At 41.1% G+C, this 26,200-nt stretch overlaps 1 long non-coding RNA gene across 1 annotated transcript; it reads right to left on the reverse strand.

The window, feature by feature from the left end:
• Positions 1 to 4,543: 4,543 nt before the first annotated feature.
• LOC143688217 (uncharacterized) lies at positions 4,544 to 5,243 on the reverse strand. The gene is made up of 2 exons (XR_013177883.1): positions 5,170 to 5,243; positions 4,544 to 4,969 (listed from the first exon to the last, which is right to left on the reverse strand). It is a non-coding gene; the product is annotated as an uncharacterized LOC143688217 (long non-coding RNA).
• Between the last annotated feature and the right edge of the window lie 20,957 nt (positions 5,244 to 26,200).

The following is a 26,200-nucleotide window of genomic DNA, read 5'->3' on the forward strand; positions in this document are numbered from 1 at the left end:
AAACCTAAAATTGTGGAATTGTAACCCATACCAAACTCTGAAATCTGTTCTACAACTAATTGCTGTGCTATGCTTTGAAATGTATTGCATTTTTGTATATATGTCATTTTTCTAGAAAAAGAAAGACAAGTATTTCTTCTAGCCTCCAGTGTTTTGGAGCAGCTAGAAGGAAAATCTGAAAAAATAGAATGGTAGCCCATTATAGACTCTGCAATCTGTTCTGTGACTACTTGTTAAACTGTATTTGAAAATCATTGCTTTTTCTTCCTTTTCCTTGTATATATGTTATAGTTAACAATTTTTTAAAAGTTTTTAAAAATTCCCCACTGAAAGGATTGGAAAAATCATTTATACTTCAGGGTGGTGGTAACAAAAAAGAAGGGCAGTACAACTCCATCTCCAGGAGATATATCTGAGGGTCCTTTGGTTCTCGGTTATAGGAAACCAGCTTCTACATCTGTTCAATCAGTAGGCAAAGCAGTGTGAGCACCGACCAAAATGTTTGAAGGAACAGGATCCGCAGACTTTCCCATAAACAAGCTCCAGATTGAGTGGACGTGGTTTTCCAAGGCCTCAGGTTCCGGCAGTAAGTCATTCCACATTTCTCTGAGAAGCTCTTCGCGCAGATAAATGTAACCCTTTTCAAGAAGCCCTGTCTGTGCCCAGAACCGTTTACTTTGGCAGTGGCTCATTTGCTGCCTCCATAATTAAATGAGGCTGATGAGATGGCAGCAGCTCTGAGAGAGAACACTGTTTGATCACCCTGCTTTCTTATTTTCTCCATGCTGTACTGCTTGGCCTCCCCTGTGCATTTTGTTTGTTTGTTTGTTTTGTTTTGTTTTCATTAATATGGGAGTGTAAATTTAGCCCACATTCTGTCCCAGCAGGAGAGCTCAGGAACAACAGAAAATTCCAAATAAGCTTTCATTATTATTGTCCCTCTGCTGCCAGCAGTAGTGTCTTCACTTCCCATCAGAACCCAGCCACAACTTCTCAGTTCTTCCCAGGCAGGATGAGAGACACTTGTCACGGCCCTCGTTGCTGCCCTGAGTATCCTTGACCCCAATATTGTTGCTGCACAGTCTTTAGAACATGCTCACTGAAGACCAATCTATGACCCATCCTAGGAAATGCTCCCAGTGAGTTCAGGGTATCTCTGCGAAAGAGGAAAGAGCCAACCAGCCCATAGTTGAGCATCCACTTTCTAAATTAATAAGTCTTCCTGTTGGATGATTGACCAAAGGATCCAGGTGATCTGAGTCTTTCCCCTTGCAGCTATTATCTGATACCATTTCACTAATGGATACCTTGGCAAGGGATGTGTATACGTGTGTGTGTGTGAGAAAATGACGACACAAATGTTGGTTCCTTCCTACTTCCCAGACCTTGTTTCAGACTTCTAATTCAAGAACCAACCTCTGTGTTCCTGCTGGGTTTAGCACCAGACCCAGCTAAAGGAGACACTGTAAGAAACTCAAAAGCTATACCGTGATTACTTTAAAAGGATAGAGTCCCCCCCCACCCCCACCCCACCCCGCAACTCTCCTCTGGGTAGTTCTTGGATTGAACACAGCTAGGGTCAAGTTTTGATCTAAAACAGCAGAGTGGGTTTACCATAACTGTTTCTATAGATTCATCACAAATCCCTGCCAGAATATAGGCATCATCTGAGTTGAAAATTTTCCATCTTCTCCCTGATGCTGAGAATCATTCTTATAACCGTAAAATAACCTGATGAAATCAACATATGTGGACAGTCTGTACATTAACAGTGTTTCATGTCTGGTCTTGCAAAGTGTTTTAATACACATTGTCATCTCAAAACAGAGTCGGCCAATTCCTCCTGTGCTCCTGCATGGGACAGTTAGAATTTGTTGAGCTTCTGTCTCCCCCACTAGCCTGTGTCCTTTAGCTCATGACCAATTCTATGCCTTGTTCATCTCTCTGACTCTAATTATACACACGTTCCCAGGAGCACCTGAGTTTCCACAAAAACTATTTTTTGAAAGGAAATAAACCATCTCCACTGAAGCTTGCAACAACCCCAGGAGCTGGGCGGCTGAAGAAATTGAAGTTCACATGAGTAACTAATTGCCAAAGTTCAGGTATGTGGTGAGTGATGGGGATCACAGAAGGCCTTTGAAGCTACGTCCAATTGCGGGGATCCTTCCATGTACATAAACCCTAATTTGTAGTTTATGGAAATTGTCCAGTGACGTTGAGAGGAACAACTAGCAGGACCTGCTGGGGAGTGTGTCCTTTGCCCCCCATCCCTGACCTACTGGTCACCAACTTGCCTTTTCTCTCTTGCTTGGTTGTTTTCCAAGATGATTAACTTCCAACAGCTGAAGAATAACTCTTGCTGAGATTCTTAGTCTGGGCTAAGCAAGCAGTCAAGAGCCAGCTTCTTCTTTGGAGATGCTTGGGTCACCCCAAGGCTCATGACTCTATATTCCCTACAGTTCCCCAGTAGTAGAAAAGAAAGTTTTGAGTCCAGACAGATTCAGGCCAACATGAGATTTCACAGTCACCTCAGCAACCAGGCACCTAGACACTGCAGCACCTGCTACTTTAGCTGCTGAACTTGGAGCATCTTCAGGGGTATTAAATCAAGTTCAATCAGCAACTACAGTTACTGAATAAACTCTTAGTTAAAACATTGATTTATTCATGCATCATACCTTCACCTGTAGGTTTCCTTCAACAATGTCCCTATAATATTTTTTGTTTTTTTTTAAGCCTTCCTTCTATCAAATTTCTTTCCTGATTCACCTGATTGATTTAAATTTTCCAATCTAGCACCCAACAACATTTACATATGTGGTTTGGTGGGTAGGTGCTGTTTTTTGAGGTATGTATTTTTATGTATTTTCACATGTGCTTCTTTGCCTTTTCCTACTAGGTGGTAGAAACTTGAAGGAATAGGCTGCATCTATTTTGTCTGCTTGTTTGTTTGTTTCTCCTTACAATACCCAACTCAGAACTCTGTTTGAAATGAATATTCCATAAAGTTCATTAACTAGGTTATTTTGTGGTGTAGAAGAAGCTAAGCAGAGATAAGAAGGTACCTTACAAATGCAATGGAACAGAACAAAGATATTTCTCCCTTAGAGATTGAGTTCTGGGTGAATAAACATTCTGTCACTGTTGCAAGCCTTCATTACAGTAAACATTGTACAATTATCTTGCAAACAGCCACCAGCCTACCCCAGTAAAGATTTACCCTGAATAAACAATAAAAGAAATTATTAAGACTCCAGCCATTGTGTTCTGAGTAGTTCTGGGTGGTTGACAGACTGGTAAAAATGTACCACTGAGTGATACAACCAATTCTTATTTATGAGACCTTAAAATTAAAAACTATTCCCACTCAAACTGGTTTGAGAACTAACCTGATCACTGTTGAAACTTAAGTCCAAGCTCTATAATATAACCCCCTCGAGGTACAATTCATCTTAAATAGAACTGGTGTTTGAAGCTGCAGCAGTCCGGTGTCACGTACCCAAACATTTTTTCCACAAATTTCACACAATGGAGAAACCAATGAAAATAGAAGCCCGAATTTTAAACTATTATTCTATCAATCCGAAACCATGTAATCAGTTTTGCCAACTGTGTACTTTTGCCACATGATCATCACCCAGCTGGGCTCCATTTCAAAACTAGAAGGGTCAGAAAAGTCATCATTTAAGTTTTCAACTTTAACTCTCCATCATTTGCTCGGTTTTCAATGTGAAATGAAGGTGGCCTTGCAAGGCTATAAAGGATTGTTCACTAGGTGAAATGTAATATAAAATAAACACTCAATACCTTTAGTAATAGGGACAAGAAACAAAATTTAATTTCAGTTTGACAACTAACTCCCTACATATCCCCGACTTCTGTTCAAATGGTCAACAAGGATCAGACAGATTTGAATAAGCCACAAGTAAGTGGCAGAGCTCAGAACTCGAATCCAGAGCCTTTCTGTGTCCCAACTTCCAACCATGAGAAAACAATAAATCAGGCAAAACACCAAAAACCCCAGAACTGGTTTAATCCCATCAAGGTAATGGAACCTGGGAGACTGGCAAAAGCCAGGTTTTCTTCTAATTCCTCAGTCTTTTCTCATAATTTTATTCCAGCCTGTCTGTTGACAAACAACCAATTTGGGAACTTTTAATGGTCTCGGTTGTGAAGGCTCTGAAGCTTTAAAGAATTGCTGATGTTTTGATAATTGCTTTTATGGCATGTTTGGGCATACCACATAATTTACTTCATAAACAACCCAACGTGAACTTAATTAAGTTCTGGTGAGAAATCACAACACTGTCAAGAAATAGATTATTAAGAGAACTCCAACCCACTTGGCTCCTGGCTCCTCTAGCTTAGCTTTAGATTACTATAAATATACTCAATTGCACATACTGCCAAATACTGTATTTCAGTGTTTGTTCATAAAATGTAATTTGAAATGCATGTAGGATGATACAGCCTTTTTGTAAAAGGAAGTTATTATCTGTGATAAAAGCAGTTGTTGACATTAGAAATGCAGACGCAAGGATCCAGACGGGAAATTTAATAAAAAGAAAACAAATGTAGCAGGGAAAAGGGAGGTTAACAATATGGCAAAGCAAAGCCAGATGTGGCTGTAAATATCTGCCTACAGGCAAAACCCGAGCTCCTATCTTCCAGATTGGCCAAGCAACTGTGGGGTCTTTTTCAATAGACATCAATAACCACCGGAAGTAAAACATGGCCCTGGCTTTAGAAAGGAAAAGTGAAGAATTCAATTCATGCTGCCGTCCTCAATTCCGTGAGCAGAGACATGTAATTCCTTAGCACCACTTCTTTAGGCATCTAAAGATAATCAACTGTGTGTCACCACGTCTCCAGGCCTTCTCATTTCCAATGCTTCCTCACTGGATGATCTCAGCAGGACCTGGTCGTAGTTTAATTGAACTGGCTTTAATTGTGTTCCCCCATGGGCCTGCAAAGATATGAGACCACACCATAAGACCTGTGCTTCAACACATGTTACTAGGCTAATCTGTTAAATGTTAGGTTCTTAAAACAAAACCCACTGGAAAGGTCTCCCTTCCCCATGGACCCATGCAGTGCTTATCCTGGATTATTATCATGGATGACCAGGATCCCTCAAGACTCCAACTTCTTCCTCCTGACACTCACCAAAGCAAGTTATTACGGGGTGCTTGGCCACTGGTGTTGGTGCTGTTTTCTGGCTCATGTTTTTAGTATTTCCTGTAAGACAAATGTGTTTTTCAGCTTGTGCTTTTCCCCAGGCTGTCTACAGCAGTTCTCTTTCCATCGTGTCCAAAATCATTCCATGCCTATGCAAATAACAGAACATTCGTAGATCTTCCAAAAGGCATTTGTTAGGCACCGATTTGAATTTATCACTGGATTCCAAGGGTTCACTTCAGTTTGGCTTTCAAATTAGGGATTCATTCTAAGTCCCAGGGAGGATATTCTAAAAGCATCAAAGGAAAGTCAAGTTTTCTGAGATATTTTTAGAACAAGTGCAACCCTTCAAAGGCAGAAGCGTTTGATGGTTCTCCAACCTTCAGCATATTTTAGCAAACCGTGTAACAATAATGCCCTTTCAGGTTCGTAAATTCCTATCACTCAAGACAATCAGGGATCTTGAGCATCTCAGAGCCCCTGTCCTTTCCTCCTTCTCTTCCTAAGTAAGTTGCTGGGAGGCTCAAATTATAGTGGAACTAATAAGCATGAAACCTGTGGGTGATGTGGGACTACTTGGTCCTGCCTGAAACCCACAAAAGCTCCAGAAGGAAGGCTGCACCCAAGGATGTGCATAGGACATTGTAGGAAAAGCGAGACTGACCTTGAGATCCAGAAGGATTTGCTCAGTTTCCTGCTACGTATCTCTAATAGAAGAGAAATGTTTCTACCAACATGATTCTCAACAAGAATCAAACATTGCTTTAAGTCTTGCTGTTAAATACATTTAAAAACAATAATAGCTACATTAATAGAAATCAGATCTGGAAAGACAGAGCCAGGTGGTTAGAAGAACAGCCACATTAGAGAGTTTAAGAAAATGTAGGACCTAAAGCAAAAGTTTGTAAGTGACATAAGCAAGACCCACTGCTGAGCGTAGCCCAGTGAGCACTTTCTCATGCTCAGCAGCTGGAAGTGGTTGAGACCCATCACCTTTGGGATCTTGGGTTGAAACTCGCAGTCCTAGAGGCCCTTTGCAGCCTTTAGGTGCAAATCCAGAGCTGGAGCCCTGAGCCTGCCTGGCCTCTCTTCCTGGCTGAGGCAGGCGGGCAGTTCCAGACAACAGAGACCAGCCATAGGGCCAACTGGTTACATTTTGGCCAAGTGCTACCCTAAAGCAGGCATTTTTGGATCAGGGCAGGAGCACATAATCATTTCTTTTACAGGATAGCGAAATAAACCAATATCGAAGAAGCTTGGAAAGAAGCAGATTTTACCATCACCCTCTCCTTCAAAGACATTCAATAAACTCCTAAATGGTGGCATTGTACTCCGTGTGATGCAAAACAGGGCGGTTATATATAGATAGTAGTGCCTGCTTTTAATTGTAATCATTCAGATCCTTTCATTACTGTGACTGTGATACATGAGCGTTACTTAAGATATTAGAGGGGGGTATGTATATGTAAAAAAAAAAAGAAGAAGAAATTATTGTCATCCACAATAATTTTAGCACAAAAGTAACCATAGTTACCATTTTGGTAACACTACTTTATTCATTTACTAGTCCTTTATTTATTTAGCATCTCTTATGAGTGAGGGGCTATGTATATCGTTTCTATCCTTTGTCTATATATAAATATGCATATCTTTCAAAATGGAATCATTCTATATGTAGAGTTTTAACCTGATTTTTACTAAAAAATGTCATAAATATTTTATTTCATCATGTATTTTACACCACTTTAATAGTTCGATACTATTGCATTATATGTACGTGTGTACCATAGCTTATCTAACCAAATCCTTATTGTCAAATGTGGACCTTTTTTTGCAATGGTATTATATACTGTAATAATTTGAATTATTACATACATCTGTGCCCATTTTATGATAATAAACTCTTACAAGTAGACCTTCTACATCAAGGAAAAGACTTTATTTAGGACTTGCCAAATTAGCCACCATTTATATTTTACATTCTCACCAATAATATGTGAACAAAGAATCACTCACATGCTTCCAAACACTAACCTGGATTTTTTAATTTAATTAATTTTTTTAATAAAAATGAAATCTTGCTTTGATTTACAGTGTTTTTAACTACTGGAGAAACTGAGCCTTTTTGCATTTGGTTATTTGGTTGCTTCATTCAATAATAAAAGCTACTTATTGAGTGTCTACTATGCTACAGACCCAGGTCTAGGCAGTGGGAAAGATAAATGGTCTGGAAATGTTGTAAAGATAGTTAAATACCTGGAGACATAACACGAAGGAAATAAGATTTACAAGGAATGATCATAATATATGGAAACGAAGTTAAACTGGATGCCTTTTCTCCTTCTGATCTATTCTGTTTGTTTAATCTTTTTGTTTTTTGTATATAATATATATAAAAGAACACGTACAACATACATATACTGGCAAAGGATTGGTGTATATATATATATATATAACAAATTAATAAGGAAAAGACAAGCACTATAGGGTAAAGAATTTTGAACAGGCAAGTCACAGAACAAGACAGAAATCACCAGCAGAAGCTTCGAGGGCAGGAGGAGTGAGTCCCCTGACCCCCCTTCCAGGCAGCCAGCTGGCTTGACCAGTGCTCCTTTACTGGACCACAGCTTCATCTGCAGCCCTTTCTTACAACCGCAACTCTCTCCAGGTTCTCCTGACCCACTGCACTCCCCATCCTTGGCCTCTGGTGCCTAGGGACCCTCTAGTGCCATTAATGGAGACTTCACTGTCTTTGTTGGCTTCCCATAACCCCACCTGTCCCTTCCCAGTCATTGAACTGTGCATTTGAAGAGGACACCTGTTTCCCAAAGAGATCCTGACCACATGGTAGTGTGTGAAATTTCTCATCATTCAGAGATTCTTCTCCATTTTCTATGTAGGTAATCATATCATCTGCAAATGCTGATGTTTCCTTTTCTTCTTTTCTGACCCTTATGCTTTTTACAGCCTGTCTCATTGCACAGGTTTGCACTCCAGGGCAATGTTGGTTAGCAGTGGTCAGTACAGCCACCCTTGTCTCTTTTGTAATTTAAAGGGTATTGCTTTTTATGATTCTCCACTAATAAGCTGTTTGCTGTAGGTAAAGCAAATTCCATCCTTAACCTAGCTTGCTATGGTTTTTATCACGAATAGTTGACAAATTTCATCGTATCTTTTTCTGTCTCCTTTCAACTATTTTTCTTCTTTCAACCATCAATGTGATGGATTACATTAATACGTTTTTGAATGTTAAATTAATCATGCCAGAAATAAGCCCTCCTGGGTCATTGCTGGCTCTAGTTTTCTAATATTTTACTTTACTTAGGATTTTTGCCTCTAGATTTATGAGTAAGATTAGTCTGGGATTTCTCTTCCTTTTAAATGTCCTTGTCTGCTTTGGGAATCAAGAATATATTAGTCTCACATATGAATGAGATGTGTGCTCTCTTTTTCTGCTGTCTGAAAGAGTTTGCGTAAGTTTGGAACCCTCTGTGTCTTAAATATATAATGAACACTAGCTTTCAAAACATCTGGGACTCATGTTTATTTGTGAGATTTTTAACTACTGATTCAAATTCTTTAAGAATTACCAGACCTTCAGCTTTGCATTACTTCTTAAGTCCATTTTAATCATTTATATTTTTCTAGAAATTTCTCAATTTCAACTAAATATGTAACTATATCGGCATCTAACTGACTGTAATGGTCCCTTAAAATTTAATCTCTGGGCATCTCTAGTCACAAACTTCATTCATCCTGATATTGTTAGGGACTTCTCTCCTTTTTCTTGCTAGAAGTTAGTCATTTTAAGCAGCTTTTGGCTTTGGTAATCCTGTGTCTTTGTTTTCTATGACATTTATTTCTGCTCTTATTTTATTATTTCTTTCCTTCTTAGTCTTCCTGGGCCTATTCAGTTGTTTGTCGCTTTCTATCTTCTTAAGATGGATGTGTGCATCATTTTTTGTGAGCCTTTCTTCTTTTCTAATATGAGCACATAAGACTGGAAATTTTAGGAGCCATTACTTTATCATGCCTGCCAAGGTACTTTTTTAATTTTAAACTTTTTATTTTGAAATACTTTCAAACTTACAAAGCAGTTACAAAAATAATACAAATGCCATTCAGAGAATTCCAACATAGCCCTGTCTCCCAGATACCAAGATTCATCAATTTTAACATTTTTCTACCTTTGCCATATCATTCTGTCTATCCACCAATCTATCAATCCCTCTGTCAATCCTTCTATTTGTCAATCAATTTTCTGAACACATGAGTGTAGGTTAAATACATCATGCTCCTTGAATACTTAATAGTGTCATTTACATTTCCTAAGAAGAGGATAGTCACTTATGTGTGCACCTTAAGTGCAGCTATCAAGTTCAAGAAATTTAACACTGATATAAAACTTACAGTCTTTATTCCCATTTTTTCATATGTCCCAATAGTCTTTTTGTGTGTGTATGCTGTATGCTGTATGGTAGGGTCACATTTCGTTCTTGTTCCATGTGAGAATCCCATTATTGCAGCACCATTGGTTGAAGTTTTGTTTGCTTGTTTGCCTGTTGGTTAGTTTGGGGAAGTGCATGAGCCAGGAATGGAACCTGAGTCTCCTGCATAGCAGGCAAGAATTCTACCACTGAACTACCCTTGCACTGGCCCCCCAGTAATGTCTTTTTAAGCCTTCTCTCCTCCCTTGTTAGATTCCATCCAGGATCATGTACTGCCTTTAATTGTCATGGTCTCTTAAGTGGCTCTTTCTTTTCTTTTCTTTTTTTTTTTATTGTGGGAACATACAACAACACAAACTTTCCCATCTCGCCCCCTCCCAAGCATTATCGTTGGTGGGATTAATTACACTCACTATATGGTGGAACCCTCACCACCTTCCATTTCTAAAACTTTCCCCTCTCCCCAAACAGAAGTCCTATACCATTTTCCATTACTTCCCCATTTGCCCTCCCACTACCCCTTGGCAACCATTACTCTCAGTACTGTGATTTCTGCTTTCAAGATCTTGCATATCCTCTGAAATTTTCCTTGTAGTTATCAGGGAGTTTAAATTTAACATCCTAAATCTGTAACAATCTCATCTGCTTAGATACCAACTTCAATAGTATACAAAACTATGTTCCTATACCCCTCAGTCCCCTCACCTTTCTATCATTCTTGTCACAAATTACCTGTTTATATGTTATTAGTCCACCACTGATTTCTCATTGTATTTTATGCCTTCAGATCCTGTAGGATGTTAAAAGTGAAATAGCAAACAAAAAAATACAATAGTACTGGCATTTATATCTACCCCCATGATTACTCTTACTGGAGACCTTTATTTCTTCATGTGGCTTCAACCATTTTGTTTATTGCCCTTTCCTTTCAATACGCATTTCTCTCTTTACCATCTCTTTTAGGGCCTGTCTAGTGGTGATGAACTCCCTCAGCTTTTATTTATTTGAGAATGATTTACTCTCTGGCTCATATTTTGAAAGACAGTTTGGCTGGATATAGAAATCTTGGTTAGCAATTTTTTTGTTTTCAGTACTGTAAATGTATCATCCAACTCCCTTCTTGCGTCCATGGTTTTTGATGAAAAATTGGCACTTAATCTTATTGCCACTCCCTTGTTTGTAACATGTTGCTTCTCTCTTGTCGCTTTCAAACCTATCTCTTTATCTTCAGCATTCAACAGTTTGAATATGATATGCCATGGGGTGGGTCTACTTGGGTTTCTCCTGTTTGCTATTCAATGAGTGTTTTTAATGTGTATATTCATGTTTTTCATTAATTCAGGAAGTTTTCTGCTATTATTTCTTTGAATATTCTTTCTTTCCCTTTCTCCTTCTTTTCCTTCTGGGACTCCCACAATATATACATTGGTACGTTTGATGTGTCCCACAGGTTCCTCTGGCTTTGTTCGTTTTTCTTATTTTTTCCCTCTTTCTGCTCTTCAGACCGAATGATTTCAATTGTCTTATCTTCAAGTTCATTGGTTCTTTCTTCTGCCAGCTCCAATCTGCTGTTGAACACCTCTAAGGAATTTTTTATTTATTTTACTGTTATCTTCAGCTGTGTGGGTCTTTTTCATAATTTCCATCTCTATATAGATATTCTCTTTGTGGTCTTTAATCATTTTCCTGATTTCCTTTAGTTCTTTGTCCATGTTTTCCTTTAACTTTTTGAGCATATTTAGGAACATTTTTTAAATGTCTTTGGGCAGTAGTTCCAAATCTAGTCATCCTCATTGATGGTTTCTAATGCTTTAACTTTCTCACTTGCCTAGGCCATCACCTCCTGTTTCTTTATATGTCTTCTAATCTTTTGTTGAAACCTGGACATTTTGACTTTTTTGATATGCTATCACCAGAAGCTAGACTCTGAGGCAACTGTTCCTTAAACTTGTATCTAGCTTTTCTTGAATGCCTAGAGTTAACAAAATAAAATGAAAAATGAAAAACCTTTCCCAGTCTTTGCAGATTGACCTGTGTGAGTGCTCTCCTTCAGAACTTATCCAGGCCTGAGTTTAGAGAATAGCTCTAGGCCAGAGTATAGCATCCCCCACCACACCCCCGCCCTTCCTTTCTGTGCATGTGTCTTGTCTTGGACACATATGTGTGGCCCTAGGAATTCTCCTATTTATACAAACACAAATGTCTTGTCTTCCTTAGGAAAGTTTCCTCATCATTCTGGGACATTGCACTATACGTCCAACAGCCAGCAATCTCTTACCTCAGGCAGGACAACTTGATTGTTCTCCCTACACTGATCTGCAGGAGACCCTCAGTGAACTGACTTCTACATGTAGGGCAAGTTCTGAGACAGTGAGTCCCTCAGGCCACTACCAGACAGATTGGGACAGATATACATGCTCCCAGTATGTACATGAGGGTTACTCTGCTCCCTCCAGAGCTGGGACCAGAGGCCCACACTGAAAACATGGGCCTGCTCTGCATGGAGCTGTGCGGGCAGGGGGAAAGGTCCGCCAGGGTGCCACAAAAATCATGGAATGTTAAAGTTCTATTCAGCTCTCACCCTGTCCTTACTGTAGTCCCTTACTTTGAGAAAGATATTTTAGTTCTCAAGCTGGCCAATGAATAAACAGTTCTTGCTGGTTATTCAAAGATTCTGTGAGAGAATGGAACCCTAAATTGTCTCACTTTTCCATCTTGAAGGGGCAAGGCCTGCCTAGATTTTTTTTCAATTGAGATATAATTCACATACTAAATTCATGTTTTTAATTATATACTACAGCAGATTTTAGTACATTCACAAAGTTGTACAACCATCACCACTATCTAATTGCAGAACACTTTCATCACACACACCTCAAAGAACCCTGTACCCAGTAGTCACTCCTAATCCCTTCCTGCCCCAGTCCCTAGCAATGGCCTATCTATTTTCTGTTTCTATGGATCTGACTATTCTGAACACTTCATGTAAATAAAATCATACAGTATATGGCATTTTGTGTCTGGCTTCCTTGACTTAGCTTAGTAGTTTCAAAGTTTGCCCATGCTGTAGCATTTATCAGTACTTCATTCTTTTTTATGGCTGAATAATATTTCATTGTACACATATATCACATTTTGTTTATCCATTCATTGGCATGGGCATTTGGGTTGTTTCCACTTTTTTGGCTCTTGTGAATCATACTATTATTCATTTGCTATTCATTTCTAGTTCATTTGCATTGTGGCTAGAGACTTTGAAATTTGTAAGACTTATTTTATAGTCTATTAAGTACTTAATTTGAACTAGTCCACATGTGCTTAAATAGAATGTGTATTTTCCAGTAGAGCTAGGTACAGTTATATATATATAAAATATATATATAATTTCATATTTCTTGTTAATTGTGCTGTTCAAATCATCTATATCCTTGCATAATATTTAACTATCAACTATGAGAAAGACTCAATTTTGGTTTTACTTTCTTAAAAGTCACATCAACTTGGCCTCGGGCAGAAAACTCATTCAAGTGACCTATGAACACACTGTAGTCTCTTCAAGGTAAACCGCCCCGCAGCAAAGAGAGCCCCTGCACGTGGAGCCATCAGTAGTAAGAAAATGATGTTTAAAGTGAGGAAGAGAGCATTTGATAAAACAAAGTAAAATTCACTCTAACACCTTTGGGAAAATTTTTTCCAAAGACTCCTGATCTTCTCTCCAATCTATCCCCCACCCAAATAAACATACGCAAATGTTCCGGTTCTCTTCTGAGACTCAGGGTACCTGCTTTTCCCTGGGCAGAGAGGCTCTCCTGAGCATCCCATCTAAGCCACCCTCCCACTCCATACCCTGAACCTATCACCTGGTTTGGCTGTCTTCACAGTGCATGCCACCACCTGCAAACATTGGGTTCATTTACTTGTCATCTGATTTCTCCCCCAAGAAGGGTATGTGCTCCAGGAGTTGGGGGGGGGGGACCTCTCAGTACCCCCAGTGTCTAGAACACAGCCTTCCCCTTACAGAGTCACTTAATAAATTATGGTTCAAATAGTGAAGGAATGGATGGATAACGGGTACCTGCATAGACAATCGGTCAAAACAGTTTTTGGCTGAGGAAAGAAACTCTATTCCCACCATCTTTTGCATCCTCAAACAAAAGCCATAATGCTATAACCTTAAAAAGCAGAACCCAGAGAGTCTGCCCCATTGGCCGGCATCCATAAGGGGATGTCTTCCCCGCCCCCACTCCCCACCCTCTTGAAAAAATAGAACTTTTAAGGGAAAATCTAGCTCTCTTACTTAAGAAAAGCATGTGGATAGGTTCAAAACTGGATGAAGTTAACAATGATTCCTCAAAAGGGAAAAAAGTTATACTTGCTGCCCATGGTTGAAAAGTCAAAACAAATAGAATCATGCATGTTTTTTGTTTTTACTCTGGAAAATGCTTTTGAGAAGATGCAGAGGAGTATGGCAATTGAAATGATAAGAAAACATTTCATTTCTCTTGGAGCAAAACAGGTTGCTGTCTGCAAAGTTTGAAGATAAAATAGCCTGGGTTTTCAGATCCTGTATTTTATTATAACATACATAGAAGGGAAGGGGTGTGATGCAAGGGATGGAGATAGAGATGGAAGAGAGAAAAACAGAGAAAAGGGTAGGAGTTAGGGACATAGGGGGAGGGGGAGGGAGAGAGACACGGAAAGAAAGGCAAGGCTAGCGGCAGATGCAGAGAGAATTGGATGGGGTAAGTATGCTAAGAAATGTGCTTCCAGCTGGCCAGGGCAGGAAAGGGAAAAGAAACCCTATACCATTGAGGTTTGTTTGTCTGGCTTTTTAAGTCTAGGAAAGAATAGATAAGGAGGGAAGAGCAAGACTGGAAGAGGAGAGGGCAAAGGGAAGTTGTAAAACATTTTAAATACTTTAAGCTGAGGGAGGATTGCATTGCTGCTGGGGCGGGGGAGGGCGGAGCAGTTCTGATTAAGACCAGCTCCAGCTGAAAGGGACGTCAGCAATACATCCCATCCCCTGTTTTCCCCACACACCTTCCCATACGTTCCACCAGTGCTGCTGGCCTGCATGTGAAGTGTCATGGCCTGTATCTCACAGTCTCAGCCCAGGACCAGCCTCCCTCTGCCCTGGGTCATGGCCGTCAGGCTCTGGTGCCTGGTTGCCCTCCTCCCTCAGCAGCATTAGAAAGCAGAAGACAACCCTGGATTCCAGTGTGAAATGCAGAACCTGCAAATTAGCACAGAGCTCTAGGGGCCCTTCAGGAACGACCAGTCACTGTAGTCATTCAACAGCATAGACTCAAACTAGCTAAGCATGAGAGGAAATTTATGGTTCAGATCATTGGGAAGTCCAAGAGGTGACCCCAGTTGTGAGAAAGATGACCCCCCGCGGCTCTGCACTTGCAGAGACCACTCCCTCTCAGCATCCCATATTAGTCTCTGAAAGCAGCTTCTTTCTAGCCTGCTTGGGTCACAGGCCCACCTTCTGTGGGAAGGCGCTGCAGCCTCTCCGTTGACTGACTCATGAGACCTACACAGCGTGCAGGAATCAGTCCTGCAAGGCAGGGACCATTCAAGTTAGAATAATGAGAGATAGCTGCTGCCCAGAGCTTTGTTCTAATGTAAGAAGAATGCTTTTCTCTCTGATATACAATTGGTATCATGATGTTGTATCTGTATATAATTCCCCTAAAACTGTGACAGGCATTTCAATATGTTTAAAGGAAGTTCCCCATTACACACACACACACACACACACTCCCCTGCAAAAGCATTTATTTAAAAATTCATTTGGAAGGGTTTGGGTAAGCATTTTCACAGGGACATAAATCAACTGTGACTTTATTGGATATTGGATCAGCTAATTCTCTGCTTTTTAATGACTGTGGGTAAGCCGTAAGAGAAACACCCCGGCGGGGAGGGTGGGGGCTGGAGGAAGAGCGGGCTGTTTGTTTTGGTGATCTTTGTTCAAGGGCCATTTTTTATACACTAAACTCTTTCTTCCGCTTAGGACACCGAAGCAGGGGTTCCGCGGAATGAGTAAAACACAAATGAATTTCCTACAGGGGGGAAATAAAAGCTTCTGGTTTTTGATATACAGTGTGGAGAGAACAGGTCAGGAAGGAAAAAAAAAAGAAGGTCATTCAAACAAAGATACCCAAGTGGCCTACAGACGTGTCTCATTTTGGGAGCATTACACATTTTGGGGAGGGAGAAGTTTGTCAGATATTGATTTACGCACCAGGCCACCTAAGAGATTTTTTTTTTTTTTTTTTTTTTTGGAGAATGAAATTCAACTAGCCAGCTGCCAATCAACCAGGAACTAACCGCTCTGGGTGAATAGTCCAAATCCCTTTCCTCTCTGCCTGCTTCCTACGACTGCCTAACCCGGAGAAGAGCAGAGGAGGGGAGGACACGTCAGATTTTCTAATATCAGCTTACCTTGTGCGGAAGTAAAAACATCGGCCGAAATGTAAGGTCCACGCATTGGGTTTAAGGCTGTCTCTGCTCTCCTGATCCCCGCCCCCTGCTCCATTTCTACAGAGCTTCTTAGCAAGTCTCCGAGGAGCCTTCCTCACCCTTACTGGGAAGGGAGAGGTTGTGCAATTTAGGGAAATAAATCCTCCTTTCTAGAAGGGGAGTCAGGCTCCCTCTACCCCGATGACTATGCATTTCTGAGGCCTTCTACCTTATTTCGAATCTGAATAGAATGCCATCTTTATGAAAAACACTCACCAGCTAGTTATATGTTGCGTTTTTGAAAACAACATTCAGTTACTTAAGTAGTAATGAATGAATTCTTGAAAATGTCCACCTGGTACAGAAGTGTGCTGAATACACAAAAGAGTGGCCTGTATCCCATCCCCAACTGCAGCCCCTCCCCACATGGTGGCCACAATGAACTAGTTTGGGTGTGACATTTCCAGACCTTTTTTCCTGTGTAGTTGTGTATATCCATCTACGTGCGTGCACACACTCACACACAAGAGGTGTGATTTATACCAACCGCATAAGCTAAACCGTACGTATTGTTCAGTGCTTACTTTTGCACATAAAATAGATACACCTTTCTAGGCCAGTACCATAGACCTACCTCATTACCCTTGACTGCTGCCCTATTGTTATGTAGTATTGGTTGGATCACAATTTGTTTCCCTAAAGATGGACACTTAAACTGTTTCTAATGGTTTGCTATTTATAAAAATTCTGCATTGAAAATCCTTATAGGTGCCTCTTTGTACACATGTGCAAAGAATTCTCTCAGACAGAAATCTAGAAGTGGAAGGGATGGCTCGAAGAATTTTTACTTTTGATAGAAACTGCTGAATTAACCACCAACGGGCTCTCCCATCTCATGCTCCCCCAGCTTTGGATGTAGTAGGATTTTTTACATTATCACTGTTACTTTGATTTTTGTTCACTATTTACTGAGATTAAGCATCTTTTGATATGTAATTTTGTCATTGTTATTCGACTGCGTTATTTTGTATATTTTTGCCCATCTTCCACTGTTTTCCTTCTTTTAAATTTACTTGTATGGGCTCTTTAGGATATTACAGCTGAAAACACTTATTTATCATGAAGCTTGCAAATATTTTGTCTAAAGCTATTGTTCACATTTTATATTTTACATCACTATTATTTTTATATAAAATATAGAATATATTTTATTTCATACATATTTTTAAATATAACTTTAAAAAAATTATACTCTATGATTTGTTTTGCATCCTGCTTAAAAAGACATTGCCCATCTAAAAATTATTTTTAAAAGTTTTTTAACTTTTCCAAATACATTTATAGATATTCCCCCTCAGATTTAGCTCTCTAATTATATGAGATATTTTTATATTTGCTGTGAGATTGAAATTTTCTTTTTGTTTCTCTCCCAGTGCTATTCACTGACTAGATCATCACTTCCTCATGATTGGATGTGCTGTGTTAGACATTGCATTCCCCTGTACAGTTGCATGGCTCCATTTATAGGCCATTCTGTTCTGTTGATTGATTTCTCCATTCCCTGTTTAGGACACTGTTTTAATTACTACCACTTTAAAATATGCTTTGATTTCAAATCTCTTAACACTGTCAACTCTTTTTCAATAATCTTTTGATCAATTAACCTTGTGGATTTTCTATTCTGTATAATCTGGCAAATTAGCTTGGCAAGTTTCTTACAATATCCTGTTATAATTTTTCTCAGGAATTGCATTTAATTACTAGACTATTTAAGGGGGAACTGGCAAGTTCATATTTTTAGGTCTCCCCATCCAAGAACATGTTATGTATCTCTTCATTTCAGATTTTCTTCTGTCCTTCAATAAAATTGTATCATTTTTTCCTACTAGGTTTATTTTTAGATATTTTTCGCTATTGTAATTAAAATATTTTCAAGACATTTTTAAATTTACTTCTAATTTATTGATTGAGAGTACACCAGATTACTAATGTCTGTGCAATTCTATTTGTCTGTTGTAGGTATACAGACAAAATTATTGACTTTTAGATTGCTAATCCTTGTAGGAGAAGCTAGAGGGTGGAGATATGTGTGAATAAATTTTAACAACCAAGATTTTATGGCTAGGTGAGCCAAAAAGTGGACAAGTAAAGTCAAGTACTTAGATGAACTTCTTGAGTACATTTTCAGCCACATTTCTCAGTGTCTGTCAAATAAGGCATTGAAATGAAATGTCTTTACTAGGCAAGGCTTTGCTTTCCCGGTGGCCATGTGCTTTTTTCTCACAAAGGACAATCACTATGCAAGAAACAGCAAGTTTCTGTATCCTTCCCACACCTCCATCTTTTTTTTTTCTTTTTTTGTGCCAGAAAGTGCAGCGGTAACCTTTTTGATCAACCACAGCAAATCTGTATTCTTCTCTCCCATATACCTGATTCTGTTTTTGTTTACATTTTTAATCTGTATTTCCTATAAAATTGCATGAAATCCTGGGAAACAAGACAAAGAAATGAGTGGAGAAAATACATCTCTAAACATCCAGGACACTTTGTTGGTGCAAAACAGATCAGAAAACTCCTGCGACTCCCAAACAAGGCCAATCACTCTGCCCCCACCACGGCCGCTCCCTCTCCCCCCTCCCCTCCCTCCCTCCCCCCTCACTCCACCTCCAGCCTAGGGCCAGGCTGGACCAGGTTGCTTCAAATCAGCTACCAGCTTCCTTGCTTCTAGAGCTTTCCTTCTGTCCTAGTGACCTCTGACTTCCCAGCAAGCAGCTGAGCTCTTGTCAAGCCACAGCAAACGGAGACCTCGAATCCCTTCATTATGAAGACAGAAGCATTTTCTTGAGTTCCTTTTTGTATTTCCCTGAGCATTTTAGGGAGAAAAAGGGGAGGGGCCTGCTTCCAAGGACTTAGGTCATTGTAAAAGTTGCGTGCTTATGGCAAACGGCGTTCTCATTCTGTTTATATGCCTCTGCCCCACAGTTCGGAGTGACTCAGATGTCAAAAATGACCTAGGTCTGTGGGAGGGGACCCCCGTGGGAATGGCTGTTTCCACAATTAGGGAATCCTCACATTTTTGAGATTTCAGTGACCCAAAACGCCAAACAAAGCTGAGAAGTGATGTTAACCTAAAGTAAGAGATTGCATTATTCTCTTTCTCTGCAGTCCCTTTCCCTCTCCACTGCCCCCCACTCCTACCCTCAGCTTAGCTTTCCATTGCAAATGATCAGGGACAGGATTTGAATGAAAGCAGAAGCTATTTCCTCTCTCAGGACCTGCCACTGCGCTGCATCACAATTTGAGCAACTTTCCACACTTACCGCCAATTGTGAAATAAATAAGCTTATCTGATTTGTGTAACTTGAGCAAAAGGAAACTACAGAACAAGAGATAAAAATAAAGAGGTTTACTGATGTTTGTGAAGGTGAATTAGTGAATAACTGACCTTTAAATTTTTATATAGTTAGGCTTGAGCTAGAGGACAATAACAAAGGATTTACGAGAAAAAAATAAAAGGGACAAGCTTTGCTGCGGGTTTTTGACCCTTGAATAATTCAGGGAAACTACTAGAAACTAAAACCCATCAGAGGCAGAGAAAGAAATGATTCCTTCAATACAAAAATTCCTAAAAGAATCAACTGATAAATTTTCAAAAAACAAAACTAAAAGGGAAGTCTCCCATCCAGCTTATTGAATGACAGTCATTGCTATTTAAAACAGACTCCTGTATTTGGTTCTGATTTCAGAGTATGTTTTTTTCCCTCCTCTTTTTTTAAACTGACTATTCAATGAGCATCGGGGATGAGGGACAGTACCCTCTCATCATCTGTTTTTAAAGTTTCACCTTAGTAAAGAAGTACTTTATTTCCCTCCACATCTTTATTTTTCGATAGCATTTTACATACTGACAAAAATACTACATGTAACTGTTTGGAAAATACTAAGAATTACAAAGAGGAAAAATTCAAATCACATGTTATTCCAGCACCCACTAGTAATCACGCTATCATTTTAGTGTTTATACTTTTAGTCTCTACTTTCCAATGTATATATTTTTATGCTTCCCCCAAAAATCACGACCATTTTTGTATTTTCACAAACCATAAAATATCTGCGCCTTCACAGTTGCAATTAGATCCCATCATGTGCTGTGCCATAATTTATTCAATCTGTCCCCTGTTATTGGCATTTAGATTTGTCCTGCTGGCCATTTTACTCTGGTGGTTCCTGGCGAAGGAAATGCAGAACGTGGAGCCTAAATTGGCTCCCCATAAAGTGACATTTCTCCTTCTGTGATCAAGAATCCTCCTGGGCTGTAAACCTGACATAGAAAATAATGAAATATTTTACACACACCTGGGGGCATTAGCTACTCTAGAATCAGGTACCATAATTAAAAGTCCAGCCCCTAACACCTTGCCGGTCAAACTCACATGGAAATGACCCAGCAGAAAGGGGAGACATTCCCTCTTGGGTCCTAAACATATGTATTCCCTACAAAAATGTTGTTTCCCCCTTTCTCTAAAGAATAAGGAAAGCTCATTTGACGCTTCACATCCCTTTTTGGCTCTGAACACCATTTTTATGCTCCCCTCAAACGTCACCTCCTCCGCCGTGGCCCCAGACCCCAGCTCCATGGCCCCCTCTGCCCGGCTCCCCAAACTTCTCGAAACCCTTTGTCCTCAGTAGCCAGCTCTGTCTGTGTCACATAAACCTTGTGTTCAACAAACCCCTTCTTACGTCTTCTCCCAGTTTCCTTTCCATCAAGGTCTGGGTCTGATTCCACTCGGCAGTCTCCCATGGAGGCCCACAGGAGACATTCGTGACACGATCCTTTGGGGGCACGTCCCTAAGCGTCTGGGGATTTTTTCTTTCTTTTTTTTTTTGTCTGTGTTTAGGTCTCTCCCAGGCTGAGGCCACAGCCAAACAAAGCCAGGGCAAGGTCAGAGGGTTGCCCCATGACGACGGCTTTCAAGTTGAGTAATGAAAGGCGATGTTAATTACTGACAGGGGTGATGTGGAGGGAAGAAAAATGCTCTCTCTTATTAATTTTGCTGAAATGGACACACTCACGTCAGGGGCTAATGTTTAACAATGCCATTCTTTCCTGAACACAGAGCAGGGAAAGCTCGGATAGAAACTGGAACTGGGCAGCCAGAGACACTCTCCACCCTACACGTCCACAGAGGCCAGAGATAACCTATCTCGGAGTTTGTGTCTGTGTGTGTGTGTGTATGTGCATGTGTGTGTGTGTGTTTTTCATGTAGGAAATAAGACAGAAGACCATCCCTGAGAGGTTAAAAGTTTCCGCTCTACCAAGACGTTTATGATCAGCTTTCAGGGTACTCCATTCACAAAAGCTGAGCTCCGGCTGAGGACCCTGGAGTCAAGTTTACATTTTGACGGTGGGTGAGAGAGGGAGGGAGGAAGGGAGAAGAGAGATCAGCTCGTGGAATGGAAATTCCTCATCCTGTTAGTGGGAAGAGTTCATTTAATCAAGAAGAAAGGCTCTGTTGAACTAGAACGCCCTCCCCCCACCCCACCCCCAGCCTCCTGGATAATCTCGGACACAAGTTCCTAAATGCTTCTCAAATGCTTCCAAAGCTTTCGATCTGAACACGCGTCTTGGCAGTTGTGAACTTCAAGTGGACCTATTTAAGCTGATCAGAGGAAGCAGGCTGACAGTGAGCTGATTAGAAACCTCTTAGAGACCCTTCTTGAACCAGGGAAAGGACTGCTTAGCTTTTTTTTCCATCAGCTTTGGAGAGGGCCCCAGGAGGCGGTAATAAAAAATGAAAGGTTGGGGGTGGAATGGGAGGGGCGGGGAGGGAGGAAAAGCGTCCCTTTTAGAACATGAAGGAAAACAATCTCCTTGCCAGAACTTTGCCAACCCTCCTGTTCTCACCAGGCTCTGCTTTGAGGGAATGTTTGAAGATAACAGGAAAGGAAATAATGAAATGATATGGCAAGGACGAGCTAGGCTTGAAGAGACAAGTGCAAGCTGTTTCCTTGACCCGGGCTTATCTCGAGCCTGCCAAAAAAATAACCATCCATCAGAGAGACCCATAAAGAGGTTATGGCAATCGGAGCAAAATGTCTCTTCTCACGACAAAAAAAAAAAAAAAAAAAAAAAAGCCACGGGGGAGTTTAGAAATCAAGACCACAAGCATCGTCGCTGTCCTTTACATGACATACGCAAAGGTGGGCTTTGCTTTCCCGCAACGAAGGCTGGGATTTAAGCTGGATGTTTACTAGGATTGAGGACGTGCATCTGAGAAACGTAGGAACCTTAGGAACCTTCAGAGGGGGCGTTGTAAATAGCAGTCGCCGACAGTAACCCGCATGGGGGAAAAGATTCCACTGCGAATTCTAAACAAACCAGCGGGCCACCTCGTGCAGCGCCCCTTATCAGCAGCCAGGCGTCCCGGATAAGGATTTGCTTTTCAAAGCGAGAGCACACAGTTGACCCAAAAAAGAGCGGGTGGCTGGGGGGTTGGGGGTGGGGGGAGGAGTCCCTAATGGGGACGTTTCCCAACCTGATCCCTTTCGAAATGCTTCAGGAAGAAACCAGAGGCTCTGGGTCGCTGTCTGTAAGGACACAACAGCAGTTTAGAGTCCAGACAATGAAGTTTACAAATGAGCTTTGAATAAATATTATCTTCTCATCACCAGTGAAGAGTCACAGACCCAAGTGAAGCCAAATTAGAAAAAAAGACAACCCTCAGCAGACTAAGCATGCGTGGACCTCTCACTCTACCGAAATAGCATGGAGATGTCAAATTTTTCATTGTCCCCCCCAAACCAACCATCCACCTTCCTAAAAATGGCTTGATACAGCTCTTGGAGGCGGGGGGGAGGCGCGGGGAAGTAGTCAAAATATCAAGTTTTTTCACTTTAAACTGATAAGCAATAAAAGTTCATCTTTTCCTTCCTTTTACTCCAGAGCCCTGACTCCATGTTTTCTCCCGAAATCTCCCTGAGAATAGTACAAGAAGGACAAATCTTTCCCCAAAGAATTTAATGGAAGTCTTCTCATTCTTGTAAATTTCTCCTTCATTCTTCACCAAGAACACATGGTGGTTGGGATTAACCAAATGCTTGTCTGGAGATGCGTGAATATATCTGTAGGGAAGAGGAAGAAATGAAGGAGCCTAGATCAGTGGTTCCCCATGCTGTTACAGCTGCTGGGGACAGTTGGAGTAGTTTGTAGGGCCCTGGCATCCATGTGGGCTCAGCCAGCTTTGGGAATCATGGACCAGTCTCTGGATAGAGAGCGGTGCTGCGAAGTGAGTGCCACATCCCTCTCCCCACACCTGGGAGCTGCTCCTTGTCCCAGCTGATGCCACAGGGGTCAGAGATTCCAGGAAGATTGGAAAGGTTAGAACTACTCTTAACCTAGCACCCCTCTCCCACCCCACCCCCTTTTCTTATAAATGGCTAGAGGTTGTCTTTGATCTCAGAACAGGGCTCCCTATAAAAAGGAGGCAAAGGAACTGTGATGAAAAAAACTTTACCCAAGAATCCATAGGAAAGATGACTTAAGAGAAAGTTTGGTTCAATAAGTCTCAACAAGACAAGCAGAGGGAAGGGAATGCTTCATCCATTGTTTGGGCAGAATGTACTCTCTAGGTGGAAAGGATGAGTGTCATTTATTTGATGGTTTAGTTACATAGAATGGCCAAGTCAAAGAACGTGATTTCTAAAAGTAAAGATCTTTATCTTTTGGTGGGACTTCTTAACTGTCAAAGTATTGCCACATCTACTATCTATTTTTATAACTAATTCCATAAATGACCACATACTCATACCAGAGCAATAGCCAAACAAATTTTAATATTACTGTCATTTCCTAGATTAAGAGAAATATAGGAGAATTTTCATGGGATTATGAAATTGACTTTTAAATACCAGTCTGTTTGTAATTTGTTTTTGAAACTTCATTTCCATTTTTATCAAGTCAAGTATCCATCTGGCTTATTTTAAAAGCTTTAATTCTTTGGACTAAAAGGACTGTGGGGCTGGGAAAGAGGGTATGTGTTCAAATTTCCGCCTTAGTCAGAGCCTCTTCTAAACCATAGACTGGACCTAAAATTCTTACAATTCTACACAGCAAAAGATGTTTTACTGCCTCCCTAGCAAACCATTTCTATTTTTCTACACTCAGTATCAATGGAGAAACAGACTCAATGCCTGCTCTCCATCATATACTTAAAGAATCTTGTGAAATTACCTTTTGCTTGTCTCTTCAAATGAAATATCTCTACCAGGCATCCTGGTTTCCAGACTTCAATGGAACACCCTCCAAGCTCTGTCTCATCCCTCCAGGAGCTCTATGAAGTGTTCTGGGGGTAGTGGGAATGAGCTCAAGAGAGTGCTCTACAAACCACAAGTGCCATGGAAACCAGAGTTCCCTCCACCCTAGGCTCTCTTGGGAGACCTGGGTGGAAGAGCAGGCCCTGATCTGTGTCTGATGTGAGAGTCACCCACATCTGGGGACCAGTGCTGCAGAAGGGGGTACAATGGTCCAACACAGACATGCTCCCCGCAGAGCACACCTGTGACCAGCTTCATCTTAGAGATGGGCAAGTGGAGACCTTGGCATCTGACTTTTCCCTTGCAGGAAGTTGCAGAAGCAGACTAAATACACCGGCCTATAAAAACATCCTCAGAGATTTGTATACATTACAGAGAGGTTGTATATTTATAACCTTCTTGTATACCTCTATTACACATATATATGTGTATCTATATAAATATAAACATAGAGATATGTGTGGATATACCTGAGAATCTCATGGTGATTGAGACTATCCAAGAGTTAATACATGTACAACCCAATTTGGCGTGTGCACAGCGTGGACAGCACTGCTTCCTTTTGATCCAGTTGCTTACAGGAAAAATATGAAGCTCTTTTGCATTAGGCCCCCTGAGGAAATGCAACCTAGGAGCAGAAAACCATGGACTTGAGGTAGCACTCTCATTTATTAACACTCCAGTTCTGCCACCCAAGCACCAGGAACTACAAAGCATTCCACTCTCGGAATCAGCTTCCCCATCCTGGGATGTTTTCACTTAAAATAGGCAAGAATCAGTTACATTCAGCACAAAGGGGCAGCCCCACTGAGCCTGGGGCCTGTGGCTGGTGTCCAAGGTACACCCTCTAAGATGGCCACTCCCAGGACCCCTGTGGATTTGGGCTTTATCTCTGGGCTGGGGACCAGGTGCTGACAATCTGCAGTGCCCACGCCCCTCTCTGAAGATTTGAAAAGCCATTTAGAAATAATCCAATCAACCAGCTGTCCTCACCAGTGAGCCTGAGTGCGATGGCCTGAATGTCCACCCCCCCGGGCGGGGGTCGCCTCAGCGGGCAGCTCTCACGCAGGGCTACAGCTGGAGGGCAGGCCGGGGCAGCAGAGCCTGCGTGAAAACGGTTGGTTATGTTTCAACCGGGAGTAAAAGCGAATCTCGAGGTGAAAAGACAATCAACAAAGCCACAATGTTGTGTCTCCTGAAATGGAAAACAGCTGTCCCTGAAGGACACTTTGGCTGCCCTGCCCACCAGGAGTCAGAGCCTCCGGGCTGACTTCTCAGCAGAGGGCTCGTGTTCATGAGAGTCCACCCAGGCAGAGCAACATGAAATGAGGGGCCGTGGAAGGAAAATCAGGGAGGAAAAGGGAGGGAGGGAGGGAGGGAAAAAGGATGGAAGGGAGGGGAAGAAGGAGGGAGGGAAAAAGGGAGAGAAAAGGGAGGGAGGGAGAGGAGGGAGGGAAGGAAAGTGGAATGAAGGGAGGGAGGAAAAAAGAGGAAGGAGGGAGGGAGGGAGGAAGAACAATTCCAGAGGAGAAGTGTTACCACATTTGCTAGAATGAAACAACCACGGCCAGTGCACCATGGGAAAGAATAATCTGGAATTTGGTTTCAGTGGATCCCTTTAAAGACTTTGGAGAAATCAAAATAATTCCAGCCTATCTGAAAATTTTGGTCAGGTATAAAAAAGGGTCTTTCTCAGAACAGGGCCAGCTGGAGGAGTTGCTCAACTGAAATGCATATGGTTTGGATGACTTTCAGCTGAAATGAAAATGTAAGATTTCAAGGTATACTTAAAA

Source organism: Tamandua tetradactyla, chromosome 1 (assembly GCF_023851605.1).
Source record: "Tamandua tetradactyla isolate mTamTet1 chromosome 1, mTamTet1.pri, whole genome shotgun sequence".
NCBI classification, from domain to species: domain Eukaryota; kingdom Metazoa; phylum Chordata; class Mammalia; order Pilosa; family Myrmecophagidae; genus Tamandua; species Tamandua tetradactyla.